The 18,278-nt window shown below is 44.6% G+C and overlaps 1 protein-coding gene across 2 annotated transcripts in view; it reads right to left on the reverse strand.

The window, feature by feature from the left end:
• Nucleotides 1-18,278, reverse strand: part of LOC121599100 (ankyrin repeat and BTB/POZ domain-containing protein 2) — a 92,418-nt gene that overhangs the window by 13,734 nt on the left and 60,406 nt on the right. Inside the window, exons 1-2 of one of the 2 annotated variants that reach the window (XM_041926624.1) lie at nt 2,716-2,875; nt 217-921 (exon numbers count right to left, since the gene is read on the reverse strand). The exons of the other annotated variant lie outside the window; for it this stretch is intronic. The gene's annotated coding sequence lies outside the window, so the exon portion shown is untranslated. Of the gene's footprint in view, nt 1-216; nt 922-2,715; nt 2,876-18,278 lie in introns of those variants that run through there. 2 annotated transcript variants of the gene reach the window in all.

Raw genomic sequence — 18,278 nt, forward strand, 5'->3', positions numbered from 1 at the left:
TGACAGGGCCTTGTTATAAAACATCTCATCATCAAGCGTTATCCCCGAAATGGGTGCTGGCTGTGCTTGGTTGGTTGTTCTACGCTGACACACACACGCACTCACTCGCTGTGATGGACAGAAGCCGTTCGTTTTCGTTCGTATTTTGTTTCGTTCAGAGCAGGCTGTGTGCTCCGTTACGGTGCCTAAAGCCCGCTACATAAATCAATGACGTACCCGAAAAGGCACACATCCGCCGCGAGACACGGCCGTGCCAAGATGTACGTGGACGTTCGCACACCCACAGAATCCAATTAGAGCGGGTTTTAGGTTGCTTCAGGCCAGTTGGACGTTCTGACGTCTGCCACGCGGTGAATGATCGGTGCTCCCGGTGGGACTCGTCACACTTGCCACTGGCAAACCACTGGCAAACGGTCGACCGCCGACATCCGAGCCCGGATCGGATGTATCTCGTTACGTTCACTTTCGTTCTGGGTGCTGGCCAGAGCACAGAAGTTCCAGGCTTGCGGTGGGATACTTTGCTCGAAGCGTTTCGGGGCTTTGTTGTTTTTGTTGTTTCTTTTTGTGTGTATGTGTATGTGGTGTGTATGGTCACTTTGTTCACACGTCACGCTTCACTATTCTAGGATCATGTGCAACACACGGAGCGAATCGCACAACTGATGACGAACTTGGTGGAGAACGTTGGATTCACAAGTAGGGGAGAATTTCCTTTTCTCCGGTCAGCTATTCTGAGCGAAAAACTAATTGACATTTGATGCTGACAGACTGAACACAGACACACACACACACACGCACTCATGCACACACAAACACACAATCTGCAAAAATTCTTCACCTCACTTCTCACTTTGCGTGCTCGCTAAAGCTCTTTCCTTTTCTGCCACGAAGGGATTAGGTTTCGCCGTGGCTGCGCAGACACTGGAAGGGCGAAAAATAAACCATTCGTTGTTAGCTACAAATCACGCAAACACACTTCAGTCAAACACACATTATACTTCAATCAACCAGCCTCGATCTCGAAGCGGGTCGATCGGCCACTAGTCCGGAAGCGAGCGCGCGCGCGCTCGAAGGGCCCGTATACGCAGTCGGCTGGTCTTCAGCTGGATCGATCGGGAATGATCGCGTTGCACATTGCGGCGTGAGCACGTTGAACCGAATGCGGGAGACACCCGGTTGGAAGGAAGAGAATACGTAAGGCCCATCAATTAAGTCCTTCCGCTACGGTGCTGCCGCCGCGGCCGATAGATTACGCCACGAGACATTGCGCACGTGGTGAACAATTTTTGCGCTGCCGGCGCAAAAACACCTACGGCGGTGTGTGACACTGGTCGCGCTGGTGATCAATCGTGCCGAATCGGTTCCAAACTGTGCGCAAGATGTAATAACCTACGGCGATGATGATTGTTCCCATTTGGAATGTCCCCTCCGCAATGGTATGCCGCTTGTCGTTTGGTGTCAAAATTTACATACAACGCTCAACACCTTCCCTTTTTGGAAACCTTCAAAACCCACCCCACAACAAAAGAAACCAATCTTGAACACTCCCGCGCAACACTATCGCACCTTCACGGGGTTCAAACTTTGAGTCCAGTACGCCCCTTAGACACACTCCCAAAACCCCGAGTTAATTTCCCGATCACACCCAATACGGTTCTTTGGCCGCTACCGCGAATGCGTTGCTGCACGATCGATTGTAGATTAGGTTCTTCAACACAGGCGTTGCCAACAATCGCCCATAGCATCAAGGCATTTCTTTTCGAGGCTACACTCTTTGGCCCGGTGTCGCCTTTACGCTTGCACTTCGCTCGCACCTTTAGACCGAACGGGGAAATGGAAATTTGATTTCAAAATAATTTTCTGTTTTCATTCACCACGGATCGTTCGGGTTGGATCACACAGAAACGCACAGACACGACACACACACGCAGAGAAACATATGAGGGGGGCTTAGTTTAAATCACTTCTTGATTTCGCAGACCCGGGCGACGCACCGACGAATGAAAACGGGTTTAGCTGGACGCGGGTGCGCACGAGAGTGCACGAGGGTGATTAAAATTTGATTTCCTTCACCCTGGCCAAACACACCATCCACAACCCAATCACGGGCACAATCATTTTCATTTCGCTGGTGCGGTATGGGGAGTTTTCCAAGCTCCGAAGGGGGCCGCCGTGTATAACGCGCGTAATTATCATTCACACTTGCCGCACAGGCCACTGGCTTTTCGTGCCGTGTCTTGCGCGTCTTTGCGCGCATATATTACTATGTCGAGCGCTGCGTCACGTAACTGAACTACACACATGCGGAGGCTCGATCGGGAGCCCCGTCTCGCGTAAGCTCGATCACTATACGCGACGCAAACTACACCTCGATCACGTACGTCCGCAGGAAGTATTCGATTTTGGAGCCACAGCCAACGCCGCGCGCTTTTCACGCGGAAGATGTACACTTAGATGCGGTGGTTACTGCTCGTAGCAGCGAGGTCGTCGCTGAAGTTCACGTAACCTCCCCGAGAGGCACGAATCCGTTGGTAATTGCTCTTCTTTGATTTCCGAGTATCCGAGGACCTTCCCGAACAGATTGTCTTATCGTACTCAAATATACCCGATCACTGCTTCGATCACAGTCCCCAAGTGGTGATGTTCTTCCAGGCACTACTACGAATTTCCAAAACTCCACCCAAACACTGTCCGGAGCTCTCGGAAACCACTAACCGTTTCGTTAACCAGATTGCCCGAGGCGACCGTTAACAGGCGCCCTAACGCCCTGAACCCCTCCGTACTATGTGTGGTGACTGGCGAGCGGTCTAAGCACGTTCGCAGACACAACCGAACTGGAAAAAGGGTGAAATTGTAATAAATTGCTGCAGCCACAGCACCGCAGGCCATGGCTGTTTGTTTATGCTCTCGCGCCAGCACCAGCGCGGGCTCTCTTTTTGTCTCGGCGTTCGGTTAGTTCAGCGTTTGAGTTTTCCGACTGAGGTTTCTCTCAGCGATCACTGTCTGGGGTGCAGTTTTCTCAGACCGTGCGCAAAAAACAAGAAACCGCTCAAGCGAATTGGAGACGAAGCGGGGACTGATCTCTGGGTCTGGGAGTGAGCGAATTTTCCCGACAATTTTCGGAACCTCATCTCGGAGACTTCTTCTCGTGCAGTGCGAGTTCGGGAGCGAGTTTGTGCGAGTGCGACGGCACCTTTACGATGCGAACTTTAACCCAAAGATCCGTGCTAATGGTGCCGATGGAGGAGGAGGAGGCTTTCGAATGTTTTAAATTTTTGATCGACAAATCGTTCAGCGTGGGGTCGGTGCGTGGTTGGAGAGCAAACGTTTTACCTCCGACGAAGGTATCGCTGCACAGTTTACTGTGCCCCCTGTTTTACTTTCATTGATCGAAATTAGCTCGAGTCCATTAGCGTTTGCTAAATGCAAATGAGGAAATAGTGTACGCGTTTCAAACGAAACCATGTGTTAAATGGATGCGTTGCGAAATTGATGAACGTTTGGAGTTGGTGGTTTTTGTATATTTATGATATTTTAATGCCGAGATGACTCAGTGAAGAGTGCCAAAAGATGGACTTTAGACAACTCAAACTGAATCTCCAAAATGAAAGGGTTTACAGTAGAGCTCTCTTTTCCAATCTCTTGGAAAAGAACATTTTTATTGGGGACTCTTCGCTGCTGTACATCTAAACAAGGCTATACAGACATGCCCCAAAAACTGAACTAAAATCTTACAAATAATGCAATAATAATAACGTGTAACCAATCGGATTGGTCCAGATTGGAATCAAGCTCGCACGGGCAGCAGCTTTACAAACTGCCCAAGCAACCATTACATCATTGCCCATTATCATCGTGAAAAGCGTCATCTCAGTACATCACACGGAAAAAGCTACGATTTTTTCAACCTACCTACCTCCTCCCCGAACCCAAATTCCTCATCAATCACAAGCCCAGTTTCATCATCGGTAATTACTGATTAACCTATTTTTCATTTGCGCACTCATGGGACCTTCCGGAGTGTCCGAGACAAAAAGAAGACTTACAAAAGAGTTACGTCCGATATGATTGACCGTGTCCAGAAACACCAGAAAGACTTCTGGAACGCACTCGGAAAAAGAGAGAGAGAGATAGAGAAAAAAAAAACAGCAACGCCCTAAGAGAAGGGAGTCTTCTCGCCAAAAAACAAACCGGGCCATCTCTAACCGGCCACCCGTTAGAATAATTGGAATCTAGTTCGGGTCCTACAATTTCGGTATAAGATCTCCTACGTGAGGAGATGCGGGGATGAGCAAAACGGTCGGTCGGAACGGGGCTGAAAGTGGGCAAATGTTTTGTCGACATTTGCTGCTTGGCCGGACTATTTCTCAGACACCCACTGGCTTTTCGCTTACGGGCTTGGGGCTTCCCAGGCCGAGAAGCTTCTCAACCACCGTCTTCAGCCATTGTTGCATCATTAACGGAATTTGGAACTTCCGGAGAAAATTGCTAATGCACACTCACAGTCGTGCAATCATCAGGCCCACCATGCGCCCACACCAGTGAGAATGGTCCGGTTGGGGTGGAAGATGTTTTCCCAGGTCTTAGATATGTCACCGTTGCTCCGAAGATGGGACGGGGAAGTATAAGTTTTCAGAATATGGGTCTCCTCTTCAGCTTCGGACGATTCACGGCCGTCGAGATCGCTTTGCCGAGATAAGGATGTGTGTCAATCTGTTGGAGGATCTGATAGGCAGAATCTTTGCTAGAATCAGCCACGCAGGTGCCACATAGGCCATAAAATTGTGCTTTGTTTCAAGATGCGGTACTTCGCGGGTTCCAGCAAGCGTCAAATTAATCTTTGACCCGACTTGATAAAACGCAAACCATTTCTTTAAATTCTGCACCCAATGCTCGTTAGCTTGCCGCTTCCTTCGCCAGCTTTAATGAATAGAAAGTGAAAGCGAGTTTAAGGAAAAAGGCAGTAGCGTATGGTTCATTAAACGGAGATGATTGCAGGCCGCTACTTAGCTATTCATCAGGCAGAAAATGTGAATTAATTGAATCAGAGCTTTTCGTTCGTACGCAACAAAACAAACACAGGGGGAAAGGTAGAAGAGCAGTAGTTGGAGCTTTTTATATGCTTCCCATGGTATGTTATTAAAATATGAATGAGCATAATTTAATGAGCTTGACATGTGAAAGCTTTTTTTAAAGTATATAAATTTGTTTGTGGAAGTTCAGTTCCAAATTAATTAAAATGTACAATTAAAGTTTTATGAGTGATTCTACCGGATGATCTGTGTAATTAAAACCGGAAAAATATCTAGTTGTTTGTAATAATACGTATCACTTAGACAGAAGTTATGGATGATATTTGAGGCTCTTTGTGGCGCTAAATGTATTGGCTCAACGATTAAACATCCCTGTGTAAGAGTCCATGCTGATTGGGGTATCTTCTTGATGGATGTCTAAGGCATATGCCCATATAGGATCACCGGGTGCTTCAATGTACATCTGAAGTTTTGAGTTTTTAAGGCTTTAGTTTTTGAGGCTCCAGAACAAGAAAAATTGTGTATTTCATCATTTTGCTGAAGATGTTACGATCATTCCGGATATTCAATTTCTGTTTCAAGATATACGTTTGTAGTGACCATACTTCTTCAATCAATGATGTCAATGTCATCCTAACGCAAAATGGTGGCATCGTGACTCTTACCAAACTCAACACGCAGTTAATGGCTTGCTGGAAAGGTTCTGATTCTGCTTTATAAACCTAGTTTAGTGGCCAATATTTTCAACCGTTGCTCAACTGTTCTAATTCGTGCCAGATATACCGTAATGTCGTAAAGTTATGTTTTAAAAATCTATGCCGTTAAATAGCAGACCAAAGCGTCATTTTTCTGAAGCGACAAGTAGCATTCAAACCTTCTCTACTTGCGTAGTCTTCCACAGAACGAAAAATCCCATAGTCTCTGGAGCTTATTGTAAGTGTTTTATTGCCATTTGCTCAAGTATGGCCTACGTTTCAAATTGACACTAACGTTGGAATGCTGACTATGTTTATGCTAGGTGGAAAAAATCTCAAATCCTAAAACAAGCTTAAGACAAAGGCAAAGCAGAAGAAATGGGAGGGCAAAAGTCGCAAAATAAAAATTTAATTTTTTGATCCAAATCGCCTTCCAAGTCTCTCGTCCAGGGGCTCCAAAGCAGCGCGCAGCAGGAGTTGTCGGTGTGTAATGACCGTTTGCGTACGGAAGGAAACGATCGGCGACTTAACGGGGCGGGGTCCGTTTTGATGAGTTTACAATCATAAAACAACCGCTAGGTGAGATAGAACCCTTGCACAGATCGTGATGGATCGTTCTGGGTTGGTTGGTTGGACGCGGCTAATAGAACCGAAAACGATCCAACGATCCCGGCCCGGCTGCTACCGCATCAAGTTCTTCCAGTTCTCGGTGTTTTAGGCTCGGGCTCGGGTAATCGACACATCAAACTTCATCCTAGACGAGCTGGACATTCCTGTTCTGATAGCGTTGCTTGCTTGCTTGCTTTAATTCTCGCTGGAAGTCGTGCCTCATCGGCGATCGTAACGAAGCTCGTTAATACTGACACAACAACATTTAATTTAGTTGCGCCGCCTTCAGATCGGTCCTGTTGGAGTGTTATTTTTTTCCCCTACTCTGCCAGCTAATTTCACCGCCTCAACCCACGATGAAAGTGAACTTTCTGCAAAGTTCATCGGTGATAGGCGACAAACAACGAACGAAAAAAATGCTACACGATGAGAAGAGCGCTTGATGGCCCCTCGCGAGGGTTTTGTGCCCGATGACACGCAACAGCATACCGCGCGGTTCCATTGTTTTCCTGCTGCTGCTGCTGCTGCACGCACCAAGCCCGTCTACTATTGTTTCGGGTGCATTGGCTTTACCGTCTCTCTTTCTCACTCTCTCGCTCTCTCTCTAAAAGGTTTCGGAAAAGTTGAAGATATTAAAAAGTTAATTAATTAGCTCAGTATAAAGCAACTGCTGCAGCAGGTCCCAGACCGAGCATCGAGGGGACCTTTCTTTCACGTTGCCACCAGCTGCGGTAGGCAGTTTTCGGTGCACTTTCTTGCCGTTCATCGACCGAGACAACAAATAGAGTGATAGTGCGAGGTTGAATGAAGATAGATACGTACGAAATAGATGAAATCGTTACCGCAAGTCACCCGATAATAATGAGGGGAGCCGTACAGCACAAAGGTACTGAAAACAAATCGGACGATCGGCGTGCGTCGCGCATGACGGTACGCAACAAGAGTGTGCTGGATGCCTTTTTTCCGCACTTCCGCAATTGCAAATTTGAACGCATTTTTTAAAAAATATGCGAACTGCAAAATACTTTTGCGGTTGGAATTAAAAATGTACAAAATGTCAAAACCACTTTCCTGCTGCTTGCTGCAGGGGTTAGTCGCTTAGCGTTTATTTTATGGTCTATTATTTTGTTGTACAGAGGCTTTTGGGGGGATTTTTTTTTATGGCCGGTGCACTGTTGGGCAATTACTTTCCTTTCTGGGCAGCAGTGTCTTACATGACAGGTGGATTTGATAAGTCGTGTAGGTGGTTGTACCAATCAAAATGCTTGTCTTGCTGCTGGAGACGGGGAAATCAATTTCTATTTCAACGGAAATAGTTTTGAGCAATAAATATTAGCGACATATTGATTGTTTTCTATTGTGCTGTGGTCTGGAGGATTGTATCATAATCGCAGTGAAATATTTCAAATCCTTGTTGATCGCGATAACAGGAAAACGTAATGTTTCGTACATAAGCAATGGTCTCTCTTGTTGGGAGTGTACGTTCGAATGGTTTAAATGTAGCTTTTCATCAACCAGAGCATAAACGATTGCTGTAGTACAATTGGCAAGCCGTCGGTTCGAACAACAAAGGAAGTAACATGAGTTCAAATCTCGTACCGAGCGAGCGCTCTCGATGTACGTGATTGAGAAAGCAGAATGCTTTTTAAGTAACACCTATTTATCGATCTTAGAAATTAAATTAATAGACAAGGGGTAGACCTTTTCTCGCCAAACTTACGTAGAAAATTAAGAAGTACAAGAATGCATATATTAATACATGAGGTAAAATGAGATTTGGTCCTTGTTTATCACACATACTATAAAATACAGCATCTATATATGTATGATTCATTTTGCTATCTTTTGTTTACTCATCTATTTTGTGGTTTTAAACACATTCTGTAACAATTAATATATTAATATTAATCCAATTTGAAAATTACTCCTTTCCGCCATTAACACATCATAATTGACGTCATAGTATGACTTGTTCTGCGAAATAAAGACATCATAAACTCACTCTTCCCCTCAATGCGCGTACGGGGTACAATTTTTTGGCTAAACAGGCTCACGATTTGACAAGCATCACCAACAAAACCCCAACGGCTGCCATTTCTGACCATATTTCCGATTTATGATCAGATAATCTCCATCTATACATCGATGCCGGTGGCAACACACGAGAGAATCGTGGAGCCGAGTCCCTTTGAAACCGTACCTCAACCTAAACCCCCTAACAGGAGAAAAAGAGAGCGATCTCACGCGACATTCGAATGGTGGTGGTCTCGGTCAGTCTCGAACAACGTCCCCACACCGCACAAAGCGTGATCTGTTCGAAGTTCGTTTTCGATTGGATTTTTCGCAAAGATTTATATCTTAATTCGACCGATTACTGTATCGTGTTCTGCACGCGGGCGTGTGTGTGTGCGCGCGTTCGTGCCGCTTCGTGCGCTCCCCCATTGCGTGTGCAAAAGATGAAAGCCTTTGATTTCGAACGGCTATCGAGGTCCTCTGAGCAGGGATGTAATGTAGACAGGGCTTTATTTAAAATATTCCAAACATAATCGCAAGTGTAACGGCAAACGTGCGATTAAAATCATGCTTCGAGGGGAGCACCACCAGCTCGGCAATATGGGGCGTCCAAGTGCTGTTACCAATGATGATGATGATGTTGGTGGGTTTTTTTTTTGGAATCGCCAAATCGAGATTGGAGCAAATATTTGTATGTACGGGAAATTCAAATGCAAATTGAGCATGCTCACGCTCACCGATTAGGTGGCGGAATCGATTGAGCTATGAATATGCATAAATAGGCGATCGTTTGTACGGTTTGATAGCTTTGCCGAACGGACAGCTGACAGGGCCAGAGTGTGGTGGTTTCGATAGGCCTAGGGAAGGAAAATAATCATGTTTTGTTAGGTCGTTGTCAAGATGTCGTTGGGAATAGGTTGATTTTATTAACGACAAGAAACAGACGAGGAGCGGTTATGAGATTGGGCATGTTTCGTGTTTTCATTCAAATTTCTATGATCTCAAAGCAAGCAAACATGAGTTGTCATATGCAACGAATACCACGATACATTTTCATTGAGAAACTATTATTCAACTGTTTCTTTCTTCGCGCTTGGCTGTGAATTGCGCGAGCCAAAGAAGACAAAGCGAAACAACAACATCAAAAAATGGGATCAATTCCATACGCTCCACACGGCTGTCCGATAGATTCTTGCCGCTGGTGCAACCATGTGCACGATGGTGCACTGTTGCACCGGATAGAAGAAATATGCGCCAGCCAGATTGCAGCATTGCACGGACGGTCGCGAGTCCATTCATTTCGGTGAACCGAATTCCGAATGGAGCAGTAAGAAACAAAACACACACACAAAAAAAACCAGAACAACCACTACTCTTTGCCCGAGCATTTAACGCGCGGATGGACCTCATGTGCGCAATATCCCGGTACATACACACACACACATTCCGCGTACGGTGAAATGGTGAAAAATGGCAATTATCATCCCAGCACTTGCGCTAGCAATGCATCTCTCCGCCCATGTCTCCACTGCTCCCCATTCTCGCATCTTGGAAGATCAGCTTTGCCCACACTCGGGCTGAACTCTTTACCCCAGATCGCGCCGAGCGGCCGAGGTGTCTGTGGCATCGATTTCATAACGCAAGCGCGACGAGCAATGGAAGCGTTACGCACAGGCCCGGGCCATACTTAGAGCGGGGCGATCGGCTGCTGTGTGGAGCTTGGCATAATAAACGCATAATGATCGAGGCGCGCTCGCGCACTCGCTCTCGATACACGCTGGACGATGTGGGAGAAGATCGATCTCTTTGGTGCAATTGTACCGAGACACACACGGTGTCTTTTAGGGTTGTGTTAAAAACGGTCTGCAAGTGTGAGTGTATTATGCGATGTCGACCGTAATTAACCCTTGCGCCTTCTAGCCTCCAGAGGTATAAAGGGGGCTAGGGTTAATAACACGAATACAAGGGGTAATGTGTATCAAAAAGGGATGCGCAATGACGTCGTCTCGGTGTGTGTCAGACGTTACCCTACTTTGCGCGTTTGTGATTTGTGGCATATACATGTTAGCTTCTGTGCATCTCTATAAAACCTATTGACGATTTTGGCCTATCGATGTAAATGATCATGTAACATGATAATATAATAATAATAATAATAATAATAATAATAATAATAATAATAATAATAATAATAATAATAATAATAATAATAATAATAATAATGTAATATGATTGTCGATAGTGTGCGTGTAAGTATTGTAAATGGTTTCAATGCAATCATACGTTGAAACGTTGAATCGTTTTATCTTGTAGCTATATACAATATAGCTCAATATACATGTAAAACAGTAGGGTCTGGAATGGATTTGAACTGATGACCTTCGCTATGTATTGATACGCGTTAGCAATGGCACTATCGATCCGCCTTTGGAAGATGTTGTTGATTGTCAATATAAGCTACACGTTAGCCCAATCAGCTGACGGCACAACAAGATAGTATTTCCTTTGGAATTGAATTAAACTTGACATAGAATGACTCGTTGATAGGTATAATAGCTGGTTTATGTTTTGTTCGATAGTTCCATTATGTAATCCAAATATTTTAAAATATTTTTTTTCTACGTAGCTGTTTGAAGCGGCAAACAGATATTTCTTAGATAATTCTACCAATTATTCATTCATTTTTGTAACGGTGGGCTTTTTGTATATAAAATGAAAATGTATCCATTTAACCCCTCATCGAATAAAATATCTACCTCAGATCTGCCCTAATTTACACTGACTGCCCACTAACGGCACTCGAAGAGAGCACCAGAAACTTCTTGCTGAATTAGAAGGTTGAAATATCACTTCCACAATCCTACAGCACAGCTGCTTTCTGTTTGCTGTGAAGTTTATTAGTATGCCGCACTGTAATCAAAGCCAAACTACCGATAATAAACGACAGCGTCAGGCAAATATGACATTATATGAAGCTGTCAACGATCAATTAGTCATGGGGAGAGACGTACACCGGTGCGCGAAACGTGTATACCGTAACCCACGTCACGAAGTTCACCCATTCGCAAACCCGAAACCCGATGAACCGATAAGATCGTTGTGCATTTCCCGCTTTCTTATATGTGTGTGTGTGTGTCGTTTTCCGTTTTTTTGTGCAAATGAAAGGTTGCAAGGCAGAGGAAACTTATTCCGACACGGCGATTCAACCTGTGCGAAAGAATCACACGTACGTGGCATTACCTGCCCCGTACAGGAGGAGTACGACTTTACCGTCCCCCATCTTGCCCAGAGTGGGGAAAGAAAGAAAGAAAAGCAAATAAAACAATCACACAATCAACGAATGGGCTCAACATTGTCTCTATCCTAAACGCCACAATTATGTCGCGGGAAGCGCAAATGCTTGTCGGGACGGGTTACGGAGCAGAAGTAGCAGCAACGACGTTTGCATTTCTTTGTCAGCTTCCAACCTCTTTCTCCCATCCCGAGCGTACCTGGCTGGGAGTATTCGGTTGGAAAGTGCAACCCTCTGGCTGGTGGCAACCACTCACGGCGGGTGTGCTTTTCATTTCTATTGTTTTAGATCCCCGATGACGGCATGCTTAGAGAGGCACACCGATAGCCATCCATCGCGCGAGCATTCGGTAGGTTGAGAGCGGCGCATTCTTCTCACGGATCTTCATTAGCTCACCTGAGGCGGCTGGGCGTAAATTCCGTCAGTTTTGTACAGCACAACAGAGCCTCTGGGTAGCTCCCAGATCATCGCGATCACAAATCACTATCATCGGGCCTGGGTAGCGTAGTCGGGGTGTTGAGTGTAAGCAGAGCAAAAGAAAGAGCGCCCATGCGAGGGTGCTTCCCTTTTTCTTCGTTAGCCAAGTTATCACACCAATCACACAAAGAGGAAGAACGCCAAGAGGGGGACAAGAGTGGCAAAGATTTTCCTCAGTTGATATTACGAATTAGAAATGGAAACGTATGTAAAGGTGTGGTCTTGTGCGCGAAAAGTGGAGCCACCGAGAATGGCGTGGTGCTGATGATGATGTTGACGATCGGAAGCGGGAACCTAGTGATCCTGAGAGTAGTTCTGTTTTCCGCGGGGAAGTGCGATTGTCGTGGCATTAAATTCGCCCTCCACTACCTCCTACTGCGGCGAAATAGTATCTTTTGTACGGAACGTCTATTGTTTTCCGTCGAGAGGGTGGAGATGGTTTGTTATTACGAAAGAGCGATCGCTGCTCATCTTCACAGGGAAGCGGCTCATATTTCGTTGGCAGATTCTTGGCGCTTTGCTTCCGCAAAAAAAACGGGGGAGTGTTGTTAGCGCGTTGATGTGTTGAGCGATGGAGCGGTATCATTTGGCGGTGGCGTAAACATGGTTAGATAAGGGCTTTGATCTTGTTTCTTTAGTAATGGGGAGGGGGCAAATAAGTATGATTTGGCAGATATGCATTATGGTCCGTAAAGAAGCTTAAGGAAACCAGAGTTTTGAACCACTTCCTGGGTTTAGGAACACTTTTGTTGTTCTGAGCTGTCAACTGAGCAATCTAATTTTTCACAGTTGTTAAGCACGATGCTATGATTACTGTTTTAAATGCATTATATATCAGTTAGAAATACACAATCATATTTTTAATTTCTTAGTGTAAAATTCTAAGACTTTGAGCACATCAAAGAGACGAAAGCGTATGAGTACGAGAGTACAATACATTGACTTCGTTTTTAGCATTTTTATAGACTAATAGCTAAACAACACGAGGTACGGCTAGATGGTCCAATTGTTGCCGCGTCTGTTTCTGATATAGCAAGTCTTTGTTCAATTCTTATCTCTGGATCCTTCTCATCTCTTGTACCAAGGTGCGGTTCAAAACTAAACACAAAAGAAATCAGCAGTATGACAATGCTTTGTTAAGAAGGAATTTTAAATCCAATAGGGAATTATTAATGTTTGTGATTTTTGCTGGCATCGATCGCTCCTTGTGTATCTCGCAATAGGTTTTTGGCTAATGTTTGTTCTGTAAAACTATTCGAATTTTGTTCAACAAGTTTTTCACAAGCGATCGTATCTGACCTGCTATATCTAGTATCTGCTCATGAACTCATGAATATCTTGAGCTTCATAACTTAGGCAAAAACATCAAATAAACTAAAAGATTGAAGCTTGACAAGCAATGGAAATTATTGAAACACTAATATAGAGCAAACTAAAGTTCAATAGTAGAAAAGCATTCTTTGATTGTGGCGTTTGACAGATGTTTGGAATATGATCGTTATACTTATATCATCAAACACTTGTGATGCTCAGGTACAAATCTAGATGGTTTCGTTCCTCAACTAGCCCTTCCAGCCAGGACTATTTGACTATGTGGTTCTAATAGATCTAGGAAGACTATATATGCCGGCATGATCGCGTAGGGCCTTGTGCTGATAAAGAAGATCATTTTTTAATCAATTCAAATGGCAGTACGACACACTTCTTCTTCTTCTTCTTGTTTGGCACAACACAACCGTTGCCAGTAAAGGCTTGCTTGTACCGCTTGAGAGCTTGACTTTCAGTGACATATTGAGTACGCATAGGAGAGGATAGCTATTCCTACATATGGGTTCACGGTTCATTTGGGGGTTCAACCCATGACGGGCATGTTATTAAGTTGTACGAGTTGACGACTGTACCACCGGTCTGGCCAATCAGTTCGGAACACAGTGCTAATAAAATCAGGAATTAACTAATGACTGATAGTCACATTTATTTGTTTTAATGGATAGTTTGGTGCTCACCAGCATTAATAAGAACAAAGCTACACCATTTATCATCTTTACATCCACAGTTTGCCAAGCTTGTAGTGATTTATAGACAGCAGTTTTAAACATTTAATTTTCTAATCGATAGTAATAATGATTTTTTCTCTCTCTACCCTTTTTAAGCAGCAACCGTTAATAGAGGCTCCATCCAAATATAACATTTGAATGAAAGTGTTTGCAGTGCCTACACTAACATTGCAACAACAAACAGACATCGAACAAAGCGGCAAAGGAAAAACCAATCCGCCTACACCCCACTGCCATTAATCATAGCCCTAGCGACTAATGGTCAAATGTAAATGAAGCGTTTTTCCACCGCAAACGAAAGTGAGCGTTGCGCGTTGGGTGTGTGCTGGTGGGAGAGATACACATTTTGGGGCGAGTGGTGGTGCGCTAATTGAACGCATCACGGTCTCCCGCGTACCGTAACGGAAGGCTCCAATTAAATGCGTGGACAGCAAGGGGTGGAAGGAAACAACCGGGTGGCAAAACAAAAAACCAAAAAAACATGCGGACCTTACACACTCCTCACACAACCACCAGGCATGAAATAGTGCCCTTAGCTGTGGCGGGCTGTGTCTTCCGCGCACCGTACGCGCGTGCACGTGCGCCCCAGACCGCGGGCCGAGCTGGAAGCGAACGCAAAGGCAACAAAGGCAGCAGTGCGAAAGGAAAAGTGGTAAAGACGGATGAGACCCGACAACAAATAGCGCTCCAAATCGCTGCTTGGAAGCGAAAAACAACTCCATTACAAATGTGAGCCGCGTCGTTGTTGTGGTGTGTGCATACGGAAGAATGGGGCAGAATGAGGGAAACGCGCCTTGTTTTTTTTTTTCCTGGTGCGCCCTTCCTGCCAAAAGGGTTTTTGTATTCGGCGGGGCGGGCTAATAATTAAAACGAAGAGTGAGAAAGAAAAAGAGCCAAATGCAAAACACCGGCAACCGCATGCGCGTGTGTGTGTGTGCTGGATTTAAAAGGTGTTGGAATGGGATAAACTGTTACAGCCGGATGGGAAAGAGCTAGAGAAGTACATCGATTTGTGTGTTTGAATTGCCCATGGTGGCAAATCCTCTTCCGGGGGTCGCCCTTCCCTTACCAAAGCTGGAAAGGTTTTGGTTTGGGGGAAATGAAGAGACAAGAAGATGTAAGGGGAAGGTGTGCGCGTTCGGTTGTGCGATAATGTAGATCGCAATCGAAACATTTTCATTTTTTCCCCCGATCTCCAAGAGATAGTAGATTATATTAATCGCTCCCGTTTTTTTGTGATTTGTTTGGATGAAAATTCCCACGTGACTTCAACAGCCGCGCCCAAGGCAAGCGCGCAAACACATACACAATTTCTCAGCGATTGCGTAAGTACGATGCGGCGGCGGGCAGCGATGCGCTGCGTCTTCGGTTGAAAGAAAGTGATCCACGACCGACAAGACCGACGCCAAGAATGCTGCACAATGGAAAGAGCATAAAGCGAAGGCAGGCTTATCACAGCCCTGCCTGGGAGAGTCGGGAAAATTAAGCACCCGCCCTGCGCGGAAAAGCGCACCTGCAAACCTTCGGGGGTGACGTGACGCGGTTATGGCAGCGCGCATGAGAGTTGCAGCAGGTACAACAGTACAACAGGCGTTGTTTGCTTTGGGAGACATCATCATCTCCAATCCTCGGCGCTGTTCCGGGGCGATCGGGCAAGCATGGATTCGAATCCGCAAAACTCCCACACTTTCTCACTTTCCTTTCGGCGCACGCTCTCGCGTAGGAAAGACTAAATTAGTATTGTGTATTATGGGGGCTGTTTGCTTGGTACTGCGAGCAAAAAGGGGATGACCGCCGAACAAAAGCGCCAGGGCATTGCGCGTTTTTCCTCCCTTCAGCACGACGAGAGACGCGCATGATGTAACGCGTGCAGCCTCCGACGATGATGATGGATGGATCCGTTGGTTGCAATTTCTTTTAAAGCGTTGGTAAGAAGTTGACTTGTTTTTTTTTCTCTGTGTTTTTGACTTTTTGGTAACAACAAAATTAGCCATTGAAAGGAGCGTGAAATGGGTTCGCTTGTTTTGCGTGTGCCGGTGAATGTTTCATTATTTTTGATCGTGGGCTTTTTGTTCTCCGACAAAGTTGATGGACGACCCGGCGGGATGTTGGTCCCTCCAGCGTGCGGGGAGGTCACACAAATCGTCTTGTGAAGTACAGAAAAAAAACCGGCAACCAAACCTTCAATGCTCGAACCGGATTTGGGAGATTCTTTTGTTGAATGATGAACTGCTCCGCCGGGTTTTTTTTTATTTGCGAGTTTGTTATGCATTGTTTAGATCGGAGCATAACAATTTGCAAACAACAAATTATATGGAGGCTGCATCGGCGTGGGGCTGATGAAAGACACTCTCCCAGTGCTGAAAAGCTGGCTTACGCGGAAGGAAGTGATCCACGCTGTCGATAGCGTTTGATGTTGGCGCTTTGACAGCTGTGTTTATTTTGGGATTGCACTGCAGTAGGACGTAGAAGAAAGTTTTCAGAGGTCAGCTAAAACCGGCGCACATTTTGCTTTATTCTTTTTTTTTGTCAGTTTGATAAGTGATTGATAGAACTATCACATTAGCATTGTTTACTAAGAATCTTGTCCTTCCATTTTTACGTCAGAAATAGCGCTAAAACATTTACAATCAGCCGAGTTGTTGGAGTCATTTATTCTTCTTTTCTTTTTCTTTTTCTTTGCTTCTTCTATTTTTTTTTCTTTTTTCTTTCTTCTTCATCTTATTCTTCTGTTGCTTCTTCTTCTTCTTCTTCTTCTTCTTCTTCTTCTTCTTCTTCTTCTTCTTCTTCTTCTTCTTCTTCTTCTTCTTCTTCTTCCTTTTCTTCTTCTTCTTCTTCTTCTTCTTCTTCTTCTTTATTCTTCTTGTACTACTTCTTATACTTGTGCTTCCTTTTGTCATTCATTTTCTTCTTTTTCATTATTTTATAGCAATCATAATCATATGCTGAAACAAATTTGGCTTCTATTGGGGATTAAGTAAAAAATCGTTGAACGCAAGAACTGCGCATACCGAGCAGTGGGTCAGTACAATAAACGTGAGCATGCCCAGTCGGGTTAATTTATCATCAAAATGTATCAGTAAAACGATTTGGGAAAATGCATTGTGAAGTATGGATTATATTAATAATTAAATTTACTGAATTTCCTCTTTACACAATGCCACTGTCATGGCATTTCATTGATCAGGTCTGAACTATCGACTTCATGCCATAGAGAGTCGTAATGTCGTAAAAGTGAGTATTACTGTATTACGTGAGTATTTTAGTATTAGTTTCATAGTATAATATTTGTGTCATACTATTCTGACAAGCTACAAAAAGTGCATAACATAAGAGAAGCTTCCGAAGCTTCCTTTTTTCTCTTTTCAAGCCTTTTATTCCATTTTTCCCCATTTAAGCTAAAACATTGCATTCTCTCTCTATGCAATAGTGATAGATGAATTGTGTTCCTGTTTGTTTAGTGGTGTCTTGTGGAAGGCTTTTTATTATTTCTCACTCATAAACACAGCATGAAACAGAATCATAAACAGTAAAAGAACAGCATATTCTTACCATAAAGCTATTACGGACAACAAAATTAAACCATACAATTTGTCAGTGTATTCAACCGAACGTAGAAGCGTTCTGGGAAGCGCAATAAACATAGCAATTGGTTACATTTTATTTCACCTGCAGCTACGTTCTTATGCTCTAAAGCATTATTCTTTTAATTTTACAGCTTCCTCGTCGCATTATCACGCCCCAACTGTTCCTGAGGTTCCTGATCCCCCGGTCACGGAAAGTATTAACAGAACCCCCGTTTTGTCCCCCTGGATATCCCGCGGGGTAAGTCGTAAAACAATCATCTACAGCAGCGCAGTAACGACGCTACTGACCCATTTCGAATGCGTTGATCGGTTGATGAATGTTTTATTCATTGCACAATCGGCAGTTGTAGTCGTAATTTAGCTACACCATTTATTACACCCTGGAACGGGCTGGAAGAACCCAGTCAAGTCCCAAGGGGAATGGGTTCTGAGTGTACTATTAAATCAACAACGCAATGGTGCCATTTGTGAGCGCCCAAAGCTCGCGCTCATTTAGTTCGCTACAGAACGACTCA

This window comes from Anopheles merus, chromosome 3L, assembly GCF_017562075.2.
Source record: "Anopheles merus strain MAF chromosome 3L, AmerM5.1, whole genome shotgun sequence".
Classification (NCBI taxonomy): Eukaryota; Metazoa; Arthropoda; class Insecta; order Diptera; family Culicidae; genus Anopheles; species Anopheles merus.